The sequence below is a fragment of the Megalobrama amblycephala genome, linkage group LG7 (assembly GCF_018812025.1).
Source record: "Megalobrama amblycephala isolate DHTTF-2021 linkage group LG7, ASM1881202v1, whole genome shotgun sequence".
Classification (NCBI taxonomy): domain Eukaryota; kingdom Metazoa; phylum Chordata; class Actinopteri; order Cypriniformes; family Xenocyprididae; genus Megalobrama; species Megalobrama amblycephala.
In genome coordinates this window covers 35,586,164-35,613,888 of record NC_063050.1, presented here as the reverse complement: position 1 = coordinate 35,613,888, position 27,725 = coordinate 35,586,164, and the positions used below count along the sequence as shown (strand labels likewise).

Below are 27,725 nucleotides of genomic sequence, written 5' to 3'. Positions count from 1 at the left end.
ATCGGGCCGAACAACTTTCGTGCTCTAAGTTAAACACCACGCCAACAGGAAGTCAGCTATTAAGGGTTGTTTGAAAAACGCATGCTCTGGAATTTGATATACTCCTCCTAGGCGATTAATCCGATCGCCACCAAACTCGGTCAGCATGAAGTCAAGACATTGATGATTAAAAATTGCCAGCGGATTTTTGATATCTCGAACGGTTTGGCCGTGGCGAGGCAACGAATTTATGGCGAGAAAAAGGAAACAGGAAATGTGTTATAACGTCTGCATACATATATTGATCTTTATGAAACTTCACGAGTGTGTTCGGTTGTAGTAGTCTGATCACATGGATGTGACTATTGTGAGTCAAAGTTATAGCGCCACCAACTGGCAGCAGGAAGTGTATCACTTTTTGAAATGTTTTGAGATCACCCTCTTATTTTTACCTGATTTGCTTCAAACTTCATCAGTGTAATGTCAATACACAGCAGATGTAGACATATGACAGGATTTTTGATATTTGAAATATTGTTGCCATGGCAACAGGTCAAACTGTAATAATATTCTTGAGTGTTTTTGAGGCTCTTAACATGCTTCAAATTGCATGAAACTCGACACACACATCAATATTGTCAACCAGTAGACATGGACAAAGCCATAGAAATGGGCGTGGTGGAGGGGCTCAGTAGCGCCACCTTTTGACAAAAGTGGGGGGGTTAGTTTTTCCTACAGTCACCAAACTCGGTACACATATTGTTCTCATCAAGCCGGACAATTTTCTAATTTACATTCATTAGCTCCGACCAACAGGAAGTCGGCTATTTTTGGTTTGAATGTTAATTTTTTGAAAAAACAGGCTATGAATTTTATACTACTGCTCCTACAGGGTTTATCCAATTTACACCAAGCTTTTTTTAACTTGTTGCTAACACATTGAAGTTGTTTAATTGCAAACAGGATTTTGGATATCTCAAACGGTTTGGCCGTGGCGAGGCAACGAATTTATGGCAAGAAAAGGGAAACAAACTGTTATAACTTCTGCATACATTAATTGATTTTGATGAAACTTCGGCTTAGTCTTCGTTGTACAAGGCTGATCACATGGATGTGACTATTGTGATTCAAAGTCATAGCGCCACCAACTGGAAGCAGAAAATGTGTCACTTTCAGCATACATTGAGATCACCCTCTTATTTTTACCTGATTTGCTTCAAAATTCATCAGAATAATGTTAAAACTTGGCACATGTAATCCTTTGAAAATGGGCAGGGAGGAGGGGCTCTATAGCGGCACCTTGTAGTGCAGTAAATGTGGAGTGAATTTGACATAGTCCTTTGATGTTTAACCGTTTTAAATGCCTATTGCCCGCTGTGCACAGTTGCCCTGAAGCCACCGGGGTGGCGGTGCCACCGGGCTTGGGCCCGCCATCGCTGCTCGCAGCTATATTTAGGGCCCAAGCGAAAATTCGCGCAGGGCCCTCTTGTTCTTCTAAGGATTATTATTATTATTATTTTTTTTTTTTTCCGTCTTCCGGGGCTTTTTGGGGGCCTTAACATGCTCAAAAACTCTTGAAAATTGGCACACACATTGGAATCTGCGGCCATTAGGACGCCGGAGAGGCTGGTACCCGGGCGTGGCAGGGGGGCTCGACAGCGCCCCTTGAAAAAAGTCTGAAAACTTTGATCCATATATTAAACACACTTGCACGTATTAGTATGAAACTCAGTACACATATAGACCTCATCGGGCCGAACAACTTTCGTGCTCTAAGTTAAACGCCACCCCAACAGGAAGTCAGCTATTAAGGGTTGTTTGAAAAACGCATGCTCTGGAATTTGATATACTCCTCCTAGGCGATTAATCCGATCGCCACCAAACTCGGTCAGCATGAAGTCAAGACATTGATGATTAAAAATTGCCAGCGGATTTTTGATATCTCGAACGGTTTGGCCGTGGCGAGGCAACGAATTTATGGCGAGAAAAAGGAAACAGGAAATGTGTTATAACGTCTGCATACATATATTGATCTTTATGAAACTTCACGAGTGTGTTCGTTGTAGGAGTCTGATCACATGGATGTGACTATTGTGAGTCAAAGTTATAGCGCCACCAACTGGCAGCAGGAAGTGTATCACTTTTTGAAAATGTTTTGAGATCACCCTCTTATTTTTACCTGATTTGCTTCAAACTTCATCAGTGTAATGTCAATACACAGCAGATGTAGACCTATGACAGGATTTTTGATATTTTAAATATTGTTGCCATGGCAACAGGTCAAACTGTAATAATATTCTTGAGTGTTTTTGAGGCTCTTAACATGCTTCAAATTGCATGAAACTCGACACACACATCAATATTGTCAACCAGTAGACATGGACAAAGCCATAGAAATGGGCGTGGTGGAGGGGCTCAGTAGCGCCACCTTTTGACAAAAGTGGGGGGGTTAGTTTTTCCTACAGTCACCAAACTCGGTACACATATTGTTCTCATCAAGCCGGACAATTTTCTAATTTACATTCATTAGCTCCGACCAACAGGAAGTCAGCTATTTTGGTTTGAATGTTAATTTTTTGAAAAAACAGGCTATGAATTTTATACTACTACTCCTACAGGGTTTATCCAATTTACACCAAGCTTTTTTTAACTTGTTGCTAACACATTGAAGTTGTTTAATTGCAAACGGATTTTGGATATCTCAAACGGTTTGGCCGTGGCGAGGCAACGAATTTATGGCAAGAAAAGGGAAACAAAGTGTTTTAACTCCTGCATACATTAATTGATTTTGATGAAACTTCGGCTTAGTCTTCGTTGTACAAGGCTGATCACATGGATGTGACTATTGTGATTCAAAGTCATAGCGCCACCAACTGGAAGCAGAAAATGTGTCACTTTCAGCATACATTGAGATGACCCTCTTATTTTTACCTGATTTGCTTCAAAATTCATCAGAATAATGTTAAAACTTGGCACATGTAATCCTTTGAAAATGGGCAGGGAGGAGGGGCTCTATAGTGGCACCTTGTAGTGCAGTAAATGTGGAGTGAATTTGACATAGTCCTTTGATGTTTAACCGTTTTAAGTGCCTATTGCCCGCTGTGCACAGTTGCCCTGAAGCCACCGGGGTGGCGGTGCCACCGGGCTTGGGCCCGCCATCGCTGCTCGCAGCTATATTCTTCTTCTTCTTCTTCTTCTCCAAAGTGAATCGCATTTTAGAGGGCCTAAACGTGCTCGAAAACTCATGAAACTTTGCACACGCGTCAGAAGTGGTGAAAATTTACGTCTGTTATGGGTTTCGGAATTGGGCGTGGCAAAATAGCTCGATAGCGCCATCTAACGTACAGCCCCGCTCGCTACATAACACTAGGGGTTTGAAATTCGGTATACACATTTATAAGCCCAGTACCTACAAAAAATTCTCTTGGAGTGAAATCCGAAACCAAACAGGAAGTCAGATATTTTTAATTAATTCACCATTTTTTGCATTTTCCAGACGTTGTACTTTAACGAACTCCTCCTAGAGATTTAATCAGATCAATGTCATTTTTGGTCAGTCTAATCTAAAGGCCTTTGTGACGTTAAATTGCGAAGATCTAGAGTTTTCTCAGAAGGGCGTGTCCGTGGCGCCCTGACAAAGTTTGATGTTTTCGCCATGAAAAAGGAAGTTGTTGTAACTCAGACAAACAATGTCGGATCTGCCCCAAACTTCACATACTTTATTAGAGTCCTGACCTGAAGACATCTTCATAACAATATTCAGTTACAGTCATAGCGCCACTTGCAGGCAACAGGAAATGACATGTTTTACACTCTGATTAACTCCTCATGGAGATTTAACCAGATCAACATCATATGTTGTCAGTCTAATCTTAAGACCTTAGCAATGATAAATGTCAAAGATCTTGAGTTTTCAGTGAAGGGCGTGTCCGTGGCGGCCTGACAAAGTCTGATGTTTCGCCATGAAAGAGGAAACTGTTGTAACTCAGGCATACTATGTCTGATCTGCTCCAAACTTCACATGTGTGATAAGAGTCCTAGCCTAAAGACGTCTATATGATTATATTCAGTTAGTCATAGCGCCACCTGCTGGCAACAGGAAGTGGCATGCTTTATACTGTAATTCACTACCAGATTCACATTTCGTCATGCCACGAAGTACCAGACATTCTAGAAACACGTTAAATCATGCAACACTTGGCTGAGTGCTAATGTATGCGATTAACGCCACGAAAGAAACAGGAAGTTTTTGTAAATCAGGCATACAATGTCCGATCTGCTTCAAACTTCACGTGTTCAATGATAGTCCTGGCCTGAAGACATCAACATTGCAAAATTCAGTTACGGTCAAAGCGCCACCTGTTGGCCGCAGGAAGTGTGGCATTTCGAAATGACTTTAGCATAATTCTCCTGTATTCACTCACTTAAATGCATGACGCCCACTGTTCACTGTTTTCCTGAGGCCAACGGGTGGCGGTGAGCCCGGGTGCGAGGGCCCTCTCAACGCTGCTTGCAGCTTTAATTCTTCTTCTTCTTCTTCTTCTTCTTCTCCAAAGTAAATCGCATTTTAGAGGGCCTAAACGTGCTCGAAAACTCATGAAACTTTGCACACGCGTCAGAAGTGGTGAAAATTTACGTCTGTTATGGGTTTCGGAATTGGGCGTGGCAAAATGGCTCGATAGCGCCATCTAACGTACAGCCCCCTCGCTACATAACACTAGGGGTTTGAAATTCGGTACACACATTTATCAGCCCAGTACCTACAAAAAATTCTCTTGGAGCAAAATCCGAAACCAAACAGGAAGTCAGATATTTTGAATTAATTCACCGTTTTTTGCATTTTCCAGACGTTGTACTTTAACGAACTCCTCCTAGAGATTTAATCAGATCAATGTCATTTTTGGTCAGTCTAATCTAAAGGTCTTTGCGACGTTAAATTGCGAAGATCTAGAGTTTTCACTGAAGGGCGTGTCCGTGACGCCCCGACAAAGTTTGATGTTTTCGCTATGAAACAGGAAGTTGTTGTAACTCAGACAAACAATGTCCGATCTGCCCCAAACTTCACATGTTTTATTAGAGACCTGGCCTGAAGACATCTTCATAACAATATTCGGTTACAGTCATAGCGCCACCTGTAGGCAACAGGAAATTACATGTTTTACACTGTGATTAACTCCTCCTAGAGATTTAATCAGATCAATGTCATTTTTGGTCAGTCTAATCTAAAGGCCTTTGTGACGTTAAATTGTGAAGATCTAGAGTTTTCACTAAAGGGCGTGTCCGTGGCGGCATGACAAAGTCTGATGTTTCGCCATGAAAAAGGAAGCCGTTGTAACTCAGGCATACAATGTCCGATCTGCTCCAAACTTCACATGTGTGATAAGAGTCCTGGCCTAAAGACATCTATATGACAATATTTAGGTAGTCATAGCGCCACCTGCTGGCAACAGGAAATGGCATGCTTCACGATGTAATTCACTACCAGATTCACATTTTATTATGCCACGAAGTACCAAACATGCTAGAGACACATTAAATCATGCAACACTTGGCTGAGTGCTAATTTATGCGATTAACCCCTGAAAGAAACAGGAAGTTGTTGTAACTCAGGCATACATTGTCTGATCTGCTCCAAACTTCACATGTTCGATAAAAGTCCTGGCCTGAAGACATCAACATGGCAAAATTCAGTTACGGTCAATGCGCCACCTGTTGGCAGCAGGAAGTGTGGCATTTCGAAATGACTTTGGCCATAATTCTCCTGTATCCTCTCGCTTACATGCATGTCACACACTGTTCACTGTTTCCTAAGGCCAACGGGTGGCGGTGAGCCCGGGTGCGAGGGCCCTTTCAACGCTGCTTGCAGCTTTAATTATTATTATTTTTTTTTATTTTTTTCGTCTTCCGGGGCTTTTTGGGGGCCTTAACATGCTCAAAAACTCTTGAAAATTGGCACACACATTGGAATCCGCGGCCATTAGGACGCCGCAGAGGCTGGTACCCGGGCGTGGCAGGGGGGCTCGACAGCGCCCCCTTGAAAAAAAGTCTGAAAATTTGGTCCATATATTAAACACGCTTGCACGTATTAGTATGAAACTCGGTACACATATAGACCTCATCGGGCCGAACAACTCTCGTGCTCTAAGTTAAACACCACGCCAACAGGAAGTCAGCTATTAAGGGTTGTTTGAAAAACGCATGCTCTGGAATTTGATATACTCCTCCTAGACGATTAATCCGATCGCCACCAAACTCGGTCAGCATGAAGTCAAGACATTGATGATTAAAAATTGCCAGCGGATTTTTGATATCTCGAACGGTTTGGGCGTGGCGAGGCAACGAATTTATGGCGAGAAAAAGGAAACAGGAAATGTGTTATAACGTCTGCATACATATATTGATCTTTATGAAACTTCACGAGTGTGTTGGTTGTAGTAGTCTGATCACATGGATGTGACTATTGTGAGTCAAAGTTATAGCGCCACCAACTGGCAGCAGTTACTACTCCTACAGGGTTTATCCAATTTACACCAAGCTTTTTTTAACTTGTTGCTAACACATTGAAGTTGTTTAATTGCAAACGGATTTTGGATATCTCAAACGGTTTGGCCGTGGCGAGGCAACGAATTTATGGCAAGAAAAGGGAAACAAAGTGTTATAACTTCTGCATACATTAATTGATTTTGATGAAACTTCGGCTTAGTCTTCGTTGTACAAGGCTGATCACATGGATGTGACTATTGTGATTCAAAGTCATAGCACCACCAACTGGAAGCAGAAAATGTGTCACTTTCAGCATGCATTGAGATCACCCTCTTATTTTTACCTGATTTGCTTCAAAATTCATCAGAATAATGTTAAAACTTGGCACATGTAATCCTTTGAAAATGGGCAGGGAGGAGGGGCTCTATAGTGGCACCTTGTAGTGCAGTAAATGTAGAGTGAATTTGACATAGTCCTTTGATGTTTAACCGTTTTAAGTGCCTATTGCCCGCTGTGCACAGTTGCCCTGAAGCCACCGGGGTGGCGGTGCCACCGGGCTTGGGCCCGCCATCGCTGCTCGCAGCTATATTTTTTATTTTTTTCTAAGTTTTTGGGGTTTTTGGGGCCCTTAACATGCTCAAAAACTCTTGAAATTTCGCACACGGGTCAGAACCCATGGCCATTACAGCCGGAGAAAAGCTGGTACCCGGGCGTGGCAGAGGGGCTCGACAGCGCCCCCTTGAATTGGGTCAGAAAACGTGGTCTATATATCAAACATGCTTGCACATACAAGTATAAAACTCGTAACACATATAGACTTTATCGGGCCAAACAACTTTCGTACTCTAAGTTATACGTCACCTCAACAGGAAGTCAGCTATTATGGGTTGTTTGAAAAACGCATGCTCTGGAATTTGATATACTCCTCCTAGGCAATTAATCTGATCACCACCAAACTCGGCCAGCATGAAGTCAAGACATTGATGATGAAAAATTGTCAGCGGAATTTTGATATCTCGAACGGTTTGGCTGTGGCGAGGCAACGAATTTATGGCGAGAAAAGGGAAACAGGAAATGTGTTATAACTTCTGCATACATTGATTGATCTTTATGAAACTTCATGAGTGTATTGGTTGTAATAGTCCGATCACATGGATGTGACTATTGTGAGTCAAAGTTATACTGCCACCAACTGGCAGCAGGAAGCGTGTCACTTTCAAAATGCTTTGAGATCACCATCTTATTTTTATCCGATTTGTTTCAATCTTCACCACAATAATGTCAAAACATGGCAGATGTAGACTTTTGAAAAGAATTGTGATATCTCAAACATAGTTGCCTTGGCAACACGTCAAACTTTTATAATATTCTTGGGCGTTTTTGAAGCCGTTAACATGCTTCAAATTGGATGAAACTCGACACACATATATCATTATTGTCATACAGTAGATATGGACAAAGCCTTAGAAACGGGCGGGGAGCAGGGGCTCTGCAGCGCCACCTTTTGACAAAAGTGGGGGGTTTAGTTTAACCTACAGTCACCAAACTCGGTACACTTATTGTTCTCATTAAACTGGACAACTTTCTCATTTACAGTCACTAGCTCTGACCAACAGGAAGTCAGATATTTTGGTTTAAATGTGGATTTTTCAAACATTCTTACGCACACACTTAAGCTCTCTTAGACGTAGGGTCTCAGTCCCCCTACCCCTCCCTCTGTGTGTGTGTGTGTGTGTGTGTGTGTGTGTGTGTGTGTGTGTGTGTGAGTGAAAGTGAGAGACAGAGAGACAGAGAGAGTTTTACAGCCTTGATCAGTTATTTAACCCTTTTATTGCAGACTCACTGTGCTTAAGAGTTTATTCCCAACCCTTACTCAAACACATCTGAAGCAGCTAATCAGGCCAGTTCATTTGTAGGCCACTGACAACATATTATTACATTATTAGTTTGATAATTAGGGTTAATTCAAATATAAAAACACACTGCAAAAGCATGCTTTTAGTGCATAAGATTGGGGCACAAACAACAGCTCAGGGAGGTCAAGAACATAAAAGTGTGAGGATTATTGACTAGCCTTATTCCTGACTAGCCTACTGCGTTTCAAATTACGGGTTCCACTTCCGGTTTGGTGAACTTCCATTCAAAAAAACTGAAACTTATTGTTTCAAATCATATGGTTGCCCTACAATTAAAGCTTATCTGTCAGCTTGACTGAATCAGCTGTCAATTTCTTTCATGTTTTATTTTCAGACATCATGAGAATGACATAACGCTTGGTATTGTAATATGTTATAACAAAAATATCTATGGCAAGAGCTCTTTTCAGCAGCTGCTTTCTATCCTCCAGAATATTTTATTTTGTCTCTTTGCATACTGCTGTAATAGTAGGAAAAAGGACAGCATATACTGTACATTTGTGGTCTGTTCTCTCTATATAATTTACAATACATCCCATTAATAATTCACTGGATATGCACAAAGAATCTCCCCAAAGCCTCACGTCTCTTTCCAGGTTTGTTTCACAGGTAAATACAATTTATTAAAATGGAAATCACTTTGAAATAGTATCACACAATGCTGAAGTTCATGACCTTTTTTATTAAGGCAATGTATGACATAATGCATATATATATATATATCACTATAGCATATGTTCAACCCATCCGTTATTGCTGTGGAAAAAATCACACCTTTACATGGCTTGTTGAAATTATGTTGTTGATGCTTTCACACTTTTAAATGTCCATTTATTGTTCATTGGTTGAAGGGTGAGTAGAATAATGTCATCTTATTGTACCCAGTTTAAAAAGATCATAGTGTCTATCACTGACTGTTTACAGTTTAACGGAAATTACTCCCATAATTCGTGCAAAGTGTCGTGGGGCGTTGGAATAAGGTGGATACAACATCAGCAATCACAGACATTCGCATTAAGGCTAAATTAGATTTCTCAGAGCACGGTGGAGTTTGCACAAATAACAGTATGTAATTTGCTCTAGAATTTTTTTAGGGTTTGTCTGAGAAAAACACAGACATGGCAGATTAGGATGATATTTTGCACTCATTGTTTGATTTAAATTAAATTACGATTGTATGTTTAGTAATTGAACCTGGATGAATTCAAAATGAAGGTACTATACTTCAGATCAGTAAAAAGATAAGAAAACTGTTAGTCTTTGTTTTTTTTTTAAAATTCGAATGACAAAATAGCTGTGTTAGGCACTGATTAAAGTGGATTGATTCTATGTTTTCATTGTATGAGTTTTAATGAACTTTAAAACTTGGAAAATAAAACTGCATTGTTTAGGGTACAATGCAATATTTTGTGTGTAGTTATTTATTTGTAAATATTATGATATAATCAATGTTAAAATAATAGTTTGGTATAACACAACATTTACTTATAGTGCACAGCCTTAATATGGTTTGAAAGAAATATGTGTATAAATTTAATAAGGTAGTAGCAGTAGGAGTAAAAAAAAGAATCATGTATTTGTCATCTTAAAGGAGGCAAGCTGACAGGGAAATATATGTACGAAAATATTTGTTATTCTAAAACTTGATCTATAGTGGACAATTGTAGTGTAATAACAGTCTTCTGGTAGTTGAAATGGTTAAAAGTTAATAATATGCTGTTTGGACCAAAAACACTAAAAACATGGCTGAAGTTTGAAGTAAAAGCTGCTGCAGTAAATGTGGTGTGATATTGACATAGTCCTTTTATGTTTAACCATTTTAAATGGCCATTGCCCGTCGTGCACAGTTGACCTGAAGCCACCGGGGTGGCAGTGCCACCGGCTTTGGCCCGTCATCGCTGCTCGCAGCTATATTTATTTTTATTTTTTTCTAAGTTTTTGGGGTTTTTGGGGCCCTTAACATACTCAAAAACTCTTGAAATTTTGCACACGGGTCAGAACCCGCGGCCATTACAGCCGGAGAAAAGCCGGTACCCGGGCGTGGCAGAGGGGCTCGACAGCGCCCCCTTGAAATGGGTCAGAAAAAAATGGGGGTCGAATGTTCGAATGACAAAATAGCTGTGTTAGGCACTGATTAAAGTGGATTGATTCTATGTTTTCATTGTATGAGTTTTAATGAACTTTAAACTTGGAAAATAAAACTGCATTGTTTAGGGAACAATGCAATATTTTGTGTGTAGTTATTTATTTGTAAATATTATGATATAATCAATGTTAAAATAATAGTTTGGTATAACACAACATTTACTTATAGGGCACAGCCTTAATATGGTTTGAAAGAAATATGTGTATAAATTTAATAAGGTAGTAGCAGTAGGAGTAAAAAAAAAAAAAAAAAAAATCATGTATTTGTCATCTTAAAAGAGGCAAGCTGACAGGGAAATATATGTAAGAAAATATTTATTATTCTAAAACTTGATCTATAGTGGACAATTGTAGTGTTATAGCAGTCTTCTGGCAGTTGAAATGGTTAAAAGTTAATAATATGCTGTTTGGACCAAAAACACTAAAAACATGGCTTGAAGTTTGAAGTAAAAGCTGCTGCAGTAAATGTGGTGTGAAATTGACATAGTACTTTTATGTTTAACCGTTTAAAATGCCCATTGCCCGCTGTGCACAGTTGACCTGAAGCCACCAGGGTGGCGGTGCCACCGGGCTTTGGCCCGTCATCGCTGCTCGCAGCTATATTTATTTATTTTTTTTCTAAGTTTTTGGGGTTTTTGGGGCCCTTAACATGCTCAAAAACTCTTGAAATTTTGCACACGGGTCAGAACCCATGGCCATTACAGCCGGAGAAAAGCTGGTACCCGGGCGTGGCAGAGGGGCTCGACAGCGCCCCCTTGAATTGAGTCAGAAAACGTGGTCTATATATCAAACATGCTTGCACATACAAGTATAAACTCGGTACACATATAGACTTTATCGGGCCGAACAAATTTTGTACTCTAATTTATACGTCACCTCAACAGGAAGTCAGCTATTATGGGTTGTTTGAAAAACGCATGCTCTGGAATTTGATATACTCCTCCTAGGCAATTAATCCGATCACCACCAAACTCGGTCAGCATGAAGTCAAGACATTGATGATGAAAAATTGCCAGCGGATTTTTGATATCTTGAACGGTTTGGCTGTGGCGAGGCAACGAATTTATGGCGAGAAAAGGGAAACAGGAAATGTGTTATAACTTCTGCATACATTGATTGATCTTTATGAAACTTCACAAGTGTGTTGGTTGTAATAGTCCGATCACATGGATGTGACTATTGTGAGTCAAAGCCACTGCCACCAACTGGCAGCAGGAAGCGTGTCACTTTCAAAATGCTTTGAGATCACCATCTTATTTTTATCCGATTTGCTTCAAACTTCACCACAATAATGTCAAAACATGGCAGATGTAGACCTTTGAAAAGAATTGTGATATCTCAAACATAGTTGCCTTGGCAACACGTCAAACTTTTATAATATTCTTGGGCGTTTTTGAAGCCGTTAACATGCTTCAAATTGGATGAAACTCGGCACACATATCATTATTGTCATACAGTAGATATGGACAAAGCCTTAGAAATGGGCGGGGAGCAGGGGCTCTGCAGCGCCACCTTTTGACAAAAGTGGGGGGTTTAGTTTAACCTACAGTCACCAAACTCGGTACACTCAGTACACAGCATGCTTTTGGTGCATAAGATTGGGGCTCAAATAACAGCTCAGGGAGGTCAAAAACATAAAGTGTGAGGATTATTGACTAGCCTTATTCCTGACTAGCCTACTGCGTTTCAGATTACGGGTTCCACTTCCGGATTGGTGAACTTCCATTCAAAAAAACTGAAACTTATCGTTTCAAATCATATGGTTGCCCTACAATTAAAGGTTATCTGTCAGCTTGACTGAATCATTTGTCAATTTTTCTTTCATGATTTATTTTCAGACATCATGAGAATTACATAACGCTTGGTATTGTAATATAACATGTTATAACAAAAATATCTATGGCAAGAGCTCTTTTCAGCAGCTGCTTTCTATCCTCCAGAATATTTTATTTTGTCTCGTTGCATACTGCTGTAATAACTGATAGTAGGAAGTGTGTCACTTTCAAAATGCTTTGAGATCACCATCTTATTTTTATCCGATTTGCTTCAAACTTCACCAGAATAATGTCAAGACATGGTGAATGTAGACCTTTGAAAAGAATAGTGATATCACAAACACTGTTACCATGGCAACGCATTAAACTTGAATATTAGTTTTGGAAGCTTTTGAGACTCTTAACATGCTTCAAATTGCATGAAACTCAATGCACACATCAGAGATATCAACCAGCAGACATGGGCAAAACCGTAGAAACGGGCGGGGAGCAGGGCCTCTATAGCGCCACCTTTCGACAAAAGTGGGGGGGTTAGTTTAACCTACAGTCACCAAACTCGGTACACTTATTGTTCTCATTAAGCCGGATAATTTTCTATTTTACAGTCATTAGCTCCGACCAACAGGAAGTCTGCTATTTTGGTTTGAATGTGGATTTTTTGACTAAACAGGCTCTGAATTTTAAACTACTACTTCTAGGGAGTTTATTCAATTCAGACCAAACATTTTTTACATGTTGCTAAGACATTGAAGATGTTAAATTGAAAACGGATAATGGATATCTCGAACCGTCTTGCCATGGTAATATACTGAATGTAAAAAAAAGGTAAATGGAATGACTCATATTCTCTATTAAAAAAAAAAACACTATACACAATTAATTTATATATAGAATAATATAGATGTTTGAAATAAACACATTTTATTCTTTTTTTTTTCCAATTCAAAAAGCATGTGTGTGGCGAGGGGGGCGTGGTTTAGCGGGGTCTGCAGCAGGAGGGAGTGTCTGGGGATGTGCGGTGATTGAACGGGTTGAATGTAAATCACGAACACCTGTTTCTCGTTCCAGTAATTGGCGTGGAGACAGGATAAAACGCCAGGAGAAGCAGGAGCGTGTGAGAGAGAGAGGGACTGCTGACAGTCAGACTGAGTGAGCTGTGCTCGTGTCGTGGAGTGAAGCCCGTCCTTGGATGTGGAATTATTGAGTGTGCGTTGCACCGTCTTTTTGTTTATGTGTTTGATATTTTTCTCTGGTGAGAATAAAGACTGTCAGCAGCCCAAAGCCGATCCCTGTCCTCTTCCTTCCCATTACACAAAGAACCTTCATTACACTGTGCAGCATATATCTATTTTTAAAACAGGGTTGGATAAGTCAAGCAGGGCCAGCAGGAGGACCGCGAGAGGTATATAATCAGACCAGCGCGGCAGCTTTTGATATATACCCGGAGGCCTAGAACAAGGTTGGCCCCGGGATATGCGGCTCGTCCCGCTGCTCTCGGGCGATTGGCAGCGCAGCAGCTGTTTTAATTATACTGTTTGTGCGGGCCGGCCCTTCGTGTTGGCCCAGGTATATGGCCGACGGAGGCGACGTTAATCGCGTGGTGCTGGAAAATTAAAGAAGACCGCCGAGTCAAAGACTAATTGGCTTTGTCACAATTCTGTCTCTCTCTCTCCCTCTCTTCTTCCCCTCTCTCTCTCTAAGATTTTTTTTGTTTTGTTTTTTAAATGATCTTCTCAGTCTGTCTCAGTCTCTCTCTCTCTCTTTCTCTCCTCCCCCATACATTCGGGTAGGTGGGTGTGTTTATGTGTTTGTGTGTGTGTGTGGGCGGGGGGTTAGAATTTTTTAAATTAATTATTTATTGATATAATTCACATTTATTAAAAACCCATGTTTCAGTAAAATTTCACATGATTATAAAAGTGCCTGTTTGAAGTAAACTTGCATAAGTGAGCAGAAAAATCTAGACATGAACCTTATTATTTCCTGAGACTGACATTAAAATTGTCTTTGCAGGTTCTGTGATTTGGCTCTATTTATTAATTTTTTCATTTTATTTTTTATCTTAAATCACACATATTAAAATTAAATGAAAGCATGCTTTTGGTGCATAAGATTGGTGCACAGACAACAGCTCAGGGATGTCAAAAAACACATGAAGAGAAGTGTGAGGATTATACAACATCAGCAATCGCAGTTATTCACATTAAGGCTGGATTATTTTTTTTAGAGCACTGTGGAGTTTGCACAAATAACAGTATGTAATTTGGTCTAGAATTTTTATAGGGGTTGTCTGAAGCCGAGTTCAGGCTGCACGATTTTCAAAGTAGTCAGGTCACTGTTCTTTTCACACTGCATGACTATCTTGGCCAGCATTCAGTCGCTGATGTGTTCAAACTGCACGATGGATCAAGACAGAAGGTATCACACTGCATGAATTTACAATAGGAAGAATCGCGGACAACTCTGTCTGACATGCAAACTACGTTTCACAACCAAACACACGGGAGATGTGACAAGGAAAAACGCGATATCACGCATACAAGACCAGAGTTCTCATGTGAGACTGGGTTTATTATTAAAAACGATAGCCCGCAAGAAGCTTGCAATACGAATTTCCTGTGCGCTGATTTGCAGCGAAAACAAGAAAAAGAAAAAAAGAATATGGGAGAGGAAATGGTTGGGGAGACTGTAACAGAGCACTCGCGTAACAGAGCATCGATTTGCCTGTGATTTCGGGCATTTGTCTGCGATTTTACAACTCTTGTCTGCGAGCTAAAATCGGGGCTAAAATCTTGCAGCCTGAACTCGCAATGAGAAAAACCCCAGACATTTCAGATTATGATGATATTCTGCACTCATTTGAAATAGACTTATAACATTCTGTGACATGAAAGTCATCTCAATTTAAACGATCTTATGCATGTGGCTTTTGTGGTTTGTCATCATAGGAGCATCAGCCGCTGCAGTAAATGTGGTTTGAAATTGACATAGTCCTTTTATGTTTAACCGTTTTAAATGCACATTGCCCGCCGTGCATAGTTGACCTGAAGCCACCGGGGTGGCGGTGCCACCGGGCTTTGGCCCGTCATCGCTGCTCGCAGCTATATTTATTTATTTATTTATTTTTTCCGACTATTCGGGCATTTTTGGGGCCCTTACCATGCTCGAAAACTCATGAGACTTTGCACATACATTGGAACCCGCGGCCATCAGGGCCGGGCAGAAGCTGGCACCCGGGCGTGGCAGGAGGGCTCGACAGCGCCCCCTTGAACAGGGTCCGAAATTTTGGTCTATATATCAAACACGCTTGAACATATAAGTATAAAACTCGGTACACATATAGACTTTATCGGGCCGAACAACTTTCGTACTCTAAGTTATACGTCACCTCAACAGGAAGTCAGCTATTATGGGTTATTTGAAAAACGCATGCTCTGGAATTTGATATACTCCTCCTAGACGATTAATCCGAACACCACCAAACTCGGTCAGCATGAAGTCAAGACACTGATGATGAAAAATTGCCAGCGGATTTTTGATATCTCGAACGGTTTGGCTGTGGCGAGGCAACGAATTTATGGCGAGAAAAGGGAAACAGGAAGTGTTAAAACTTCTGCATACATTGATTGATCTTTATGAAACTTCACGAGTGTGTTGGTTGTAATAGTCTGATCACATGGATGTGACTATTGTGAGTCAAAGTTATACTGCCACCAACTGGCAGCAGGAAGTGTGTCACTTTCAAAATGCTTTGAGATCACCATCTTATTTTTATCTGATTTGCTTCAAACTTTACCACAATAATGTCAAAACATGGCAGATATAGACTTTTGAAAAGAATTGTGATATCTCAAACATAGTTGCCTTGGCAACACGTCAAACTTTTATAATATTCTTGGGCGTTTTTGAAGCCGTTAACATGCTTCAAATTGGATGAAACTCGACACACATATCATTATTGTCATACAGTAGATATGGACAAAGCCTTAGAAACGGGCGGGGAGCAGGGGCTCTGCAGCGCCACCTTTTGACAAAAGTGGGGGGTTTAGTTTAACCTACAGTCACCAAACTCGGTACACTTATTGTTCTCATTAAACTGGACAACTTTCTCATTTACAGTCATTAGCTCTGACCAACAGGAAGTCAGATATTTTGGTTTAAATGTGGATTTTTCCAACATTCTTACGCACACACTTAAGCTCTCTTAGACGTAGGGTCTCAGTCCCCCTACCCCCTCCCTCTGTGTGTGTGTGTGTGTGTGTGTGTGTGTGTGTGTGTGTGTGTGTGTGTGAGTGAAAGTGAGAGAGAGAGTTTTACAGCCTTGATCAGTTATTTAACCCTTTTATTGTAGACTCACTGTGCTTAAGAGTTTATTCCCAACCCTTACTCAAACACATCTGAAGCAGCTAATCAGGCCAGTTCAGTTGTAGGCCACTGACAACATATTATTACATTATTAGTTTGATAATTAGGGTTAATTCAAATATAAAAACACACTGCAAAAGCATGCTTTTGGTGCATAAGACTGGGGCACAAACAACAGCTCAGGGAGGTCAAAAACATAAAGTGTGAGGATTATTGACTAGCCTACTGCGTTTCAGATTACGGGTTCCACTTTCGGATTGGTGAACTTCCATTCAAAAAAACTGAAACTTATCGTTTCAAATCATATGGTTGCCCTACAATTAAAGTTTATCTGTCAGCTTGACTGAATCAGCTGTCAATTTTTCTTTCATGTTTTATTTTCAGACATCATGAGAATTACATAACGCTTGGTATTGTACGGTGACCAGGAGGGGACATGTTCGGTTCACTTAGTTTTGTCGTGGCCACGACATATATACTCGTGGGAACGTGATAATACGTCGTGGCCACAAGATATTAATTCGTGGGAACGTGAAAATAGGTCGTTCCCTCACCATATGATCTCGAGGCCATGACTTTACATCGCGTGGCCACGACATAAGGATGTTGTTACCTCGACAAAACGATCTCGTGGCCACGCGATGTAAAGTCGTGGCCTCGAGATCATATGGTGAGGGAACGACATCTATTTCTCATGGCCACGAGTTACATGTGTAAACAACGTGCGCTACCATAGCAACCTGGAACTATCAGAAATGGACAATACCATAATAATATTTATTTTTAATTAAGAAAAAGCACGGAATCAAGAAGTGATTATTAACATGTTGCCAGGGATGGGCAGTATTTCAGATACATGTATTTAAAATACGTATTTGAAATACAAAATACTATTTTGTATTTTAAAGCCTTTGGAAAAAATCAAATGTAATTAGTATTTAAATACATTTAAGATGAGTATTTTTGTATTTTCAAAATACTCAAAATACTTTGAGACAGTCAACCTCTTTATCAGGGTGTTGTTTTCATGCATCAACTAGTTCAGACCAGGTTCAGACCAGACACGCCCCCCAATCCCCCCCCCCCCCCCCCGTCAGCCACATAATGGGAGTAGATGGGGACTTCGGCTAAAAGAGTAAATAAAGCTTGCTTAGACAAATCCAAATTAAACCCTGCGGCTCGTGACGACACATTGATGTCCTAAGACACGAAATGATCGGTTTGTGTGAGAAACCGAACAGTATTTATATAATTTTTTACCTCTAATACACGACTATGTCCAACTCCGTTCAGCATCGGTTAGTGATGTCTGATCACGCTCTGACAACGGAAGTGATGTCTCGCGCATATACTTTAATGAGTGTCAGACATCACTGCCGCTGTCAGAGCGCGAACAGACATCACTGCCGCTGTCAGAGAGCGATCAGACATCACTGCCGCTGTCAGAGAGCGATCAGACATCACTGCCGCTGTCAGAGCGCGATCAGACATCACAAACAGATCGTTTCGTGTCTTAGGACATCAATGTGTCGTCACGAGCCGCAGGGTTTAATTTGGATTTGTCTAAGCAAGCTTTTTTTGACTCTTTTAGCCGAAGTCCCCATCTACTCCCATTATTTGGCTGACAGACAGCAGCGGTTGGAGTTAAAAATCATCATTTGTGTTTTACTGAAGAAAAAAGTCACCTACATCTTGGATGCGCTGGGGCAAGCAGATAAACATCAAAATTTCATTTTTGGGTGAACTATCCCTTTAACGTTACTGCATGTTAAGCCGAGTTCAGACTGCATGATTTTAGCCCCGATTTTGGCTCGCCGACAGGTTTTGAGAAATCGCAGACAAATGCCCGAAATCACAGGCAAATCGCTGCTCGTTCACGTGAGTTCAGGGAGGAGTTATAGACCACAATATCAGCAAGCATGGCTTCGTACACATAAACATTAAAATTTTTAGATAGGACTTTCCGCTTTCTCTTTAGCTTTGTGCAGTTGAAGCCTTGTTTATACTTTCGCAATTCGCATGGCTCTACGCCATGAACCTGTTACCTGCTTACTGCGCGCGCTCCTCAGTAAACCTATTACCGTGCGTTCACACCGCCGCCGGCGAGAGCGTCAACAATCGCCTTGGCCGCCCTGCCAACAACGCTGTACTGTTCGTTCAAACCGCCGCAGACGGGAGGGTCAAAGTAAATGACAAGTCGCGTCAACCAATCGGAAGCCTCTCAAGCGAGGACCTCTACATTCCAATTGGTTGCCTCCGAACAGCGTCATAGCTCATTACCATAAAGTTAACCTGATTTCAACTCTCCTCGACGCTCTCACCGTCCAAGACACGCCGCGCCGCTCTCGCCGGAGCTCGCCGCCGGCTCTCATTGAAAATGAATGACTAGCGTCACTTTGACGCTCTCGCCGCCGGCGGTGTGAACACACAGTTAGGCTTTTATGCTTGACGTGCTCTCCATTGTATAATTCTGTGAAAAACGTCAGAGGGCGACTCTGAGTAATTGTTCTCCAAACCACCAAAAAGCAGCAATGAGAGGAAGTAGTTTGCCGAATAATTTGTCAAACACTTGTCTCGTGAGAAGTTTGTGAATAAATGGATTTCTTCACATGTAAACTGATTAGGTTATAGGTCATTTTGATGACACATGTGAAAAAGTTTTTTAGTACACTTCTTAAACCCTACCCAAATAATCAAGTTAAACCCAGTAAACTTGAAATTGTGACTTGAGACATTAGAACAAAACATATTAATATGATAACATATGTATAACACTAAATTGAACAATACTGTGTTATATATGTTTTTTAATTCATTAATTATTTTATTTCAATTAACGATTGTATTAAACACCGACCATTACTTTATTCATTATTTCTGCTATGCAGGCTCATTTTGTAAATGTAATCATTTTAAATTTTACAAACATGGTGCTTTATCAAAATGTAACTGGACACATTTCCAAATTGTGATTGTGTTTACCCATCTATGCAAATGTTTGTTTATGTAGAGACGAAATAATTAGGTTAATCATTGTCTGTCTCCATCAGTTTAGTGTAGTGATTGTGTGCATTTGTGATGACAATGATGAAAGATACACTACACTTTTAGTTTTATTGTTCACCAAAAAAAGTGCCAAATGATTTCTAATTAAAAAATTTTTTATTTTAGATAAACTTTATATTTTCTAATTATGTATATAGAAACAAATAAACTTTACATTAAATAAATATAAAAGTTACTATACTGCTTGCGTAAAAAAAAAAGCATCAAAAGAGTTTGAAATTCAGTTTTTGCTGTGGTATCAAAACTGATGTTGATAATTGTGAAACCATGCCATATATTGTCATATCACCCATCCCTATTCTTTGCTATATAGCAGAAAAGGTTCCCACAGTTTTACAGTTTTTTTTAATAGTGTTCACCATAAGTAATAGACTACATTGTAACCTTGTCAGAAGTAAGTATATAAATGGCTGCTATTTTGCACTACATAAGTTTATTTGTAATTACCAGCAAGGAAGCAAGCACTTAAGAAAGAGAGAGAGAGAGAATGACAGAGAGAGAATGACAGAGATTGCAGAAATGAGGTAAGGAATTAAAAGTCAGTAGGCCTATGTAGTTTCTTAATTCACTGTGACTATTTATAATTAGCTTAACAAATTACACATTGTCACATTGGCTTTTAATGATGGTGATAAAACATAATAAAAGTTAAAAATTAGTTTTTTGGGGTTTTTTTTGTAGTTTTTTATTTCCTACAGGGCAGAGGAAGGGAAGAGGTATATAAAATTAAAACGAAAGTTTCTAAGTAGTTGCACACATCTAAATGCTTTTTGGCATTCAGAATAGGCCCAGATAGATTTCAGCCTAATAGGGATACCTGCACTGAATCTTCAATTTCACATGTATTTTGTGTATTTTCAAAATACAAAATACTGTATTTGTATTTAAATACATTTTCCCACACAGTATTTTGTATTTGTATTTAAATACATTTTTCCACACAGTATTTTGTATTTGTATTTTAAATACATTTCCATGTATTTATGCCCATCTCTGCATGTTGCCTATTGTGTTGTGTGCGATGCCTACAGCAGCATTCGAATAAAGTTTATCAATAAATGTGCCGTGTCTTTTAAATCCATTCACTAATTGTTAGTTTTTTATATTTTTTATATTATTTATTATTATTATTAGGCTATCATTATTGGTTAAATGTTTTTTATTCATTGTTATGTAGCCAGCCCTATTTGCTTTATATTTTCCCCTTCATTTCGTGTATCCTTTCTGTAGGCATATATTATGTTAGCTATATTTTGTAAATACTTTAAATGCCAGATCATGCCAATAAAATGTGACTTTGTGACTGTATTGTAGCCGTGAAGATAGGATAAATGAGGGTCTGTTATCATTTGTAGCCCTTCGTGCCCGTGACAGCATTTGAATGAAGTTCGAATAATTAATTATTATTAATTGGTTATATGTTAAAAGAATATTTAAGCGAAAAAAATAGATAAATTCATTCACTGATATAGCCAAGACAAAAACTTAATTTTGTTCATCATTTTATTCATTTTATTTAGGTTTAATAGGCATATTAATAATAATAATAATTATTATTATTATTATTATTGTTATAATAGAGACACGATCAGATTAAAAGGCTGTGAGATGGGATGGATAAATGTTCATTATCATTAAATGAAGTTTGTCATCAAATTGATAATAACAAACTTCATTTGAATGCTATAGTGGCAACGCCACGCGCAATAGGTTATTTATAGCTTATTACATTGCGCGCGATGTTGACTAGACAGCATTCAAATAGCCTAATAATAATTTATTAATTCCGCACTTATTTTATCATTCTTAATTCCAGGTTGCTATGGTAGCGCGCGTTGTTTACACATGTAACTCGTGGCCATGAGAAATAGATGTCGTTCCCTCACCATATGATCTCGAGGCCACGACTTATCACGTTCCCACGAATTAATATCTTGTGGCCACGACATATTATCACGTTCCCACGGGTTTATATGTTGTGGCCACGACAAAACTAAGTGAACCGAACATGTCCCCCTCCCGGTCACCGTACAATACCAAGCGTTATGTAATTCTCATGATGTCTGAAAATAAAACATGAAAGAAAAAATTGACAGCTGATTCAGTCAAGCTGACAGATAAACTTTAATTGTAGGGCAACCATATGATTTGAAACGATAAGTTTCAGTTTTTTTGAATGGAAGTTCACCAATCCGAAAGTGGAACCCGTAATCTGAAACGCAGTAGGCTAGTCAATAATCCTCACACTTTATGTTTTTGACCTCCCTGAGCTGTTGTTTGTGCCCCAATCTTATGCACCAAAAGCATGCTTATACTAGTCACCGTAGTATTGTAATATAACATGTTATAACAAAAATATCTATGGCAAGAGCTCTTTTCAGCAGCTGCTTTCTATCCTCCAGAATATTTTATTTTGTCTCTTTGCATACTGCTGTAATAGTATGAAAAAGGACAGCATATACTGTACATTTGTGGTCTGTTCTCTCTATATAATTTACAATACATCCCATTAATAATTCACTGGATATGCACAAAGAATCTCCTCAAAGCCTCACGTCTCTTTCCAGGTTTGTTTCACAGGTAAATACAATTTATTAAAATGGAAATCACTTTGAAATAGTATCACACAATGCTGAAGTTCATGAACTTTTTTTATTAAGGCAATGTATTACATAATGCATATATATCACTATAGCATATGTTCAACCCATCCGTTATTGCTGTGGAAAAAATCACACCTTTACATGGCTTGTTGAAATAACGTTGTTGATGCTTTCACACTTTTAAATGTCCATTTATTGTTCATTGGTTGAAGGGTGAGTAGAATAATGCCATCTTATTGTACCCAGTTTAAAAAGATCATAGTGTCTACCACTGACTGTTTACAGTTTAACGGAAATTACTCCCATAATTCGTGCAAAGCATCATGGGGCGTTGGAATAAGGTGGATACAACATCAGCAATCACAGACATTCGCATTAAGGCTAAATTAGATTTCTCAGAGCACGGTGGAGTTTGCACAAATAACAGTATGTAATTTGCTCTAGAATTTTTTTAGGGTTTGTCTGAGAAAAAACACAGACATGGCAGATTAGGATGATATTTTGCACTCATTGTTTGATTTAAATTAAATTATGATTGTATGTTTAGTAATTGAACCTGGATGAACTCAAAATGAAGGTACTATACTTCAGATCAGTAAAAAGATAATAAAACTGTTAGTCTTTGTTTTTTTTTTAAGTTCGAATGACAAAATAGCTGTGTTAGGCACTGATTAAAGTGGATTGATTCTATGTTTTCATTGTATGAGTTTTAATGAACTTTAAAACTTGGAAAATAAAACTGCATTGTTTAGGGTACAATGCAATATTTTGTGTGTAGTTATTTATTTGTAAATATTATGATATAATCAATGTTAAAATAATAGTTTGGTATAACACAACATTTACTTATAGTGCACAGCCTTAATATGGTTTGAAAGAAATATGTGTATAAATTTAATAAGGTAGTAGCAGTAGGAGTAAAAAAAAAAAAAATCTTATCTCATCTTATCTCATCTTAAAGGAGGCAAGCTGACAGGGAAATATATGTAAGAAAATATTTGTTATTCTAAAACTTGATCTATAGTGGACAATTGTAGTGTAATAGCAGTCTTCTGGCAGTTGAAATGGTTAAAAGTTAATAATATGCTGTTTGGACCAAAAACACTAAAAACATGGCTGAAGTTTGAAGTAAAAGCTGCTGCAGTAAATGTGGTGTGAAATTGACATAGTACTTTTATGTTTAACCGTTTTAAATGCCCATTGCCCGCTGTGCACAGTTGACCTGAAGCCACCGGGGTGGCGGTGCCATCGGGCTTTGGCCCGTCATCGCTGCTTGCAGCTATATTTATTTTATTTTTTTTCTAAGTTTTTGGGGTTTTTGGGGCCCTTAACATGCTCAAAAACTCTTGAAATTTTGCACACGGGTCAGAACCCGCAGCCATCAGGGCCGGGCAGAAGCTGGTACCCGGGCGTGGCAGGGGGGCTCGACAGCGCCCCCTTGAACAGGGTCCGAAATCATGGTCTATATATCAAACACGCTTGCACATATAAGTATAAAACTCAGTACACATATAGACCTCATCGGGCCAAACAACTTTCGTACTCTAAGTTATACGTCACCTCAACAGGAAGTAAGCTATTACGGGTTGTTTGAAAAACGCATGCTTTGGAATTTGATATACTCCTCCTAGGCGATTAATCCGATCACCACCAAACTTGGTCAGCATGAAGTCAAGACATTGTTGATGAAAAATTGCCAGCAGATTTTTTATATCTCGAACGGTTTGGCCGTGGCGAGGCAACGAATTTATGGCGAGAAAAGGGAAACAGGAAGTGTGTTATAACTTCTGCATACATTGATTGATCTTTATGAAACTTCACGAGTGTGTTGGTTGTAGTAGTCCGATCACATGGATGTGACTATTGTGAGTCAAAGTTATAGTGCCACCAACTGTCAGCAGGAAGTGTGTCACTTTCAAAATACATTGAGTTCACTCTGTTATATTTACCTGATTTGCTTCAAACTTCATCAGTGTAATGTCAATACACAGCAGATGTAGACCTGTGACAGGATTCTTGATATTTTGAATATTGTTGCCATGGCAACACATCAAACTTTAATAATATTTTTGAGTGTTTTTGAGGCTCTTAACATGCTTCAAATTGCATGAAACTCAATACACACATCAATATTGTCAACCAGTAGACATGGACAAAGCCATAGAAATGGGCGTGGTGGAGGGGCTCAGTAGCGCCACCTTTTGACAAAAGTTGGGGGGTTAGTTTTTCCTACAGTCACCAAACTTGGTACACATGTTGTTCTCATCAAGCCGGACAATTTTCTAATTTACACTTATTAGCTCCGACCAACAGGAAGTCAGCTATTTTATTTGAATGTTAATTTTTTTGAAAAAACAAGCTATGAATTTTATACTACTACTCCTACAGGGTTTATACAATTTACAACAAAGTTTTTTAACTTGTTGCTAATACATTGAAGTTGTTTAATTGCAAATGGATTTTGGATGTCTCAAACCGTTTGGCCGTGGCGAGGCAACAAATTTATGGCGAGAAAGGGGAAACAAAGTGTTATAACTTATGCATACATTAATTGATTTTGATTAATCTTTGGCCGTGTGTTCGTTGTACAAGTCTGATCACATGGATGTGTCTATTGTGAGTCAAAGTTATAGCGCCACCAACTGGCAGCAGGAAATGTGTTACTTTCAGCATGCTTTGAGATCACCATCTTATTTTTACCCGATTTGCTTCAAACTTCATTTGAATAATGTCCAAACATGGCAGATGTAGACCTTTGAACAGAATCGTGATCTCAAAAACAGTTGCCTTGGCAACGCATCAAACTTTAATATTGTTTTGGATGCTTTTGAGACTCTTAGCATGCTTCAAATTGTCTGAAACTCCACACACACATCAGGATTGTTATCCAGTAGACATGGGCAAAGCCTTAAAAATGGCCAGGGAGGAGGGGCTCAATAGTGCCACCTTATAGTGCAGTAAATGTAGAGTGAATTTGACATAGTCCTTCGATGTTTAACCGTTTTAACTGCCTATTGCCGCTGTGCACAGTTGCCCTGAAGCCACCGGGGTGGCGGTGCCACCAGGCTTGGGCCCACCATCGCTGCTTGCAGCTATATTTATTATTAGGGCCAAAGCCCTGTAAGGGGCTGAATGCCCTATTGTTTTCTTTAGGATTATTATTTAATTTTTTTCCCCAAGTTTTTGGGGTTTTTGGGGCCCTTAACATACTCAAAAACTCTTGAAATTTTGCACACGGGTCAGAACCCGCAGCCATTACAGCCGGAGAAAAGTTGTTACCCGGGTGTGGCAGAGGGGCTCGACAGCGCCCCCTTGAAATGGGTCAGAAAACGTGGTCGAATCTTCGAATGACAAAATAGCTGTGTTAGGCACTGATTAAAGTGGATTGATTCTATGTTTTCATTGTATGAGTTTTAATGAACTTTAAAACTTGGAAAATAAAACTGCATTGTTTAGGGTACAATGCAATATGTTGTGTGTAGTTATTTATTTGTAAATATTATGATATAATCAATGTTAAAATAATAGTTTGGTATAACACAACATTTACTTATAGTGCACAGCCTTAATATGGTTTGAAAGAAATATGTGTATAAATTTAATAAGGTAGTAGCAGTAGGAGTAAAAAAAAAAAAAAAAAAAAAAAAAATCATGTATTTGTCATCTTAAAGGAGGCAAGCTGACAGGGAAATATATGTAAGAAAATATTTGTTATTCTAAAACTTGATCTATAGTGGACAATTGTAGTGTAATAGCAGTCTTCTGGCAGTTGAAATGGTTAAAAGTTAATAATATGCTGTTTGGACCAAAAACACTAAAAACATGGCTGAAGTTTGAAGTAAAAGCTGCTGCAGTAAATGTGGTGTGAAATTGACATAGTACTTTTATATTTAACCGTTTTAAATGCCCATTGCCCGCTGTGCACAGTTGACCTGAAGCCACCGGGGTGGCGGTGCCACCGGGCTTTGGCCCGTCATCGCTGCTCGCAGCTATATTTAGGGCCCAAGCCAATGAAATGGCGAAGGGCCCTCTTGTTCTTCTAAGGATTATTATTATTAGGGCCCAAGCGAATTAGCGCGCAGGGCCCTCTTGTTCTTCTAAGGATTATTATTTTATTTTATTTATTTTTTTTTCCATCTTCCGGGGCTTTTTGGGGGCCTTAACATGCTCAAAAACTCTTGAAAATTGGCACACACATTGGAATCCGCGGCCATTAGGACGCCGCAGAGGCTGGTACCCGGGCGTGGCAGGGGGGCTCGACAGCGCCCCCTTGAAAAAAGTCTGAAAATTTGGTCCATATATTAAACACGCTTGCACGTATTAGTATGAAACTCGGTACACATATAGACCTCATCGGGCCAAACAACTTTCGTACTCTAAGTTAAACGCCACACCAACAGGAAGTCAGCTATTAAGGGTTGTTTGAAAAATGCATGCTCTGGAATTTGATATACTCCTCCTAGGCGATTAATCCGATCGCCACCAATCTCGGTCAGCATGAAGTCAAGACACTGATGATGAAAAATTGCCAGCGGATTTTTGATATCTCGAACGGTTTGGCCGTGGCGAGGCAACGAATTTATGGCGAGAAAAAGGAAACAGGAAATGTGTTATAACGTCTGCATACATATATTGATCTTTATGAAACTTCACGAGTGTGTTCGTTATAGGAGTCTGATCACATGTATGTGACTATTGTGAGTCAAAGTTATAGCGCCACCAACTGGCAGCAGGAAGTGTATCACTTTTTGAAATGTTTTGAGATCACCCTCTTATTTTTACCTGATTTGCTTCAAACTTCATCAGTGTAATGTCAATACACAGCAGATGTAGACCTATGACAGGATTTTTGATATTTGAAATATTGTTGCCATGGCAACAGGTCAAACTGTAATAATATTCTTGAGTGTTTTTGAGGCTCTTAACATGCTTCAAATTGCATGAAACTCGACACACACATCAATATTGTCAACCAGTAGACATGGACAAAGCCATAGAAATGGGCGTGGTGGAGGGGCTCAGTAGCGCCACCTTTTGACAAAAGTGGGGGGGTTAGTTTTTCCTACAGTCACCAAACTCGGTACACATATTGTTCTCATCAAGCCGGACAATTTTCTAATTTACATTCATTAGCTCTGACCAACAGGAAGTTGGCTATTTTTGTTTGAATGTTAATTTTTTTTAAAAAACAGGCTATGAATTTTATACTACTGCTCCTACAGGGTTTATCCAATTTACACCAAGCTTTTTTTAACTTGTTTGCTAACACATTGAAGTTGTTTAATTGCAAACGGATTTTGGATATCTCAAACGGTTTGGCCGTGGCGAGGCAACGAATTTATGGCAAGAAAAGGGAAACAAAGTGTTATAACTTCTGCATACATTAATTGATT

General features: G+C 39.3%; 1 protein-coding gene and 1 long non-coding RNA gene across 2 annotated transcripts in view; one reads left to right on the top strand and one right to left on the bottom strand.

Moving 5' to 3' along the window:
* LOC125273155 (radixin-like) overlaps window positions 1–27,725 on the bottom strand; it is a 211,798-nt gene that overhangs the window by 45,334 nt on the left and 138,739 nt on the right. The window lies entirely within an intron of this gene.
* LOC125272408 lies at window positions 7,495–17,072 on the top strand. Its single transcript, XR_007185830.1, has 3 exons — window positions 7,495–8,500; window positions 12,149–12,162; window positions 17,016–17,072. It is a non-coding gene; the product is annotated as an uncharacterized LOC125272408 (long non-coding RNA).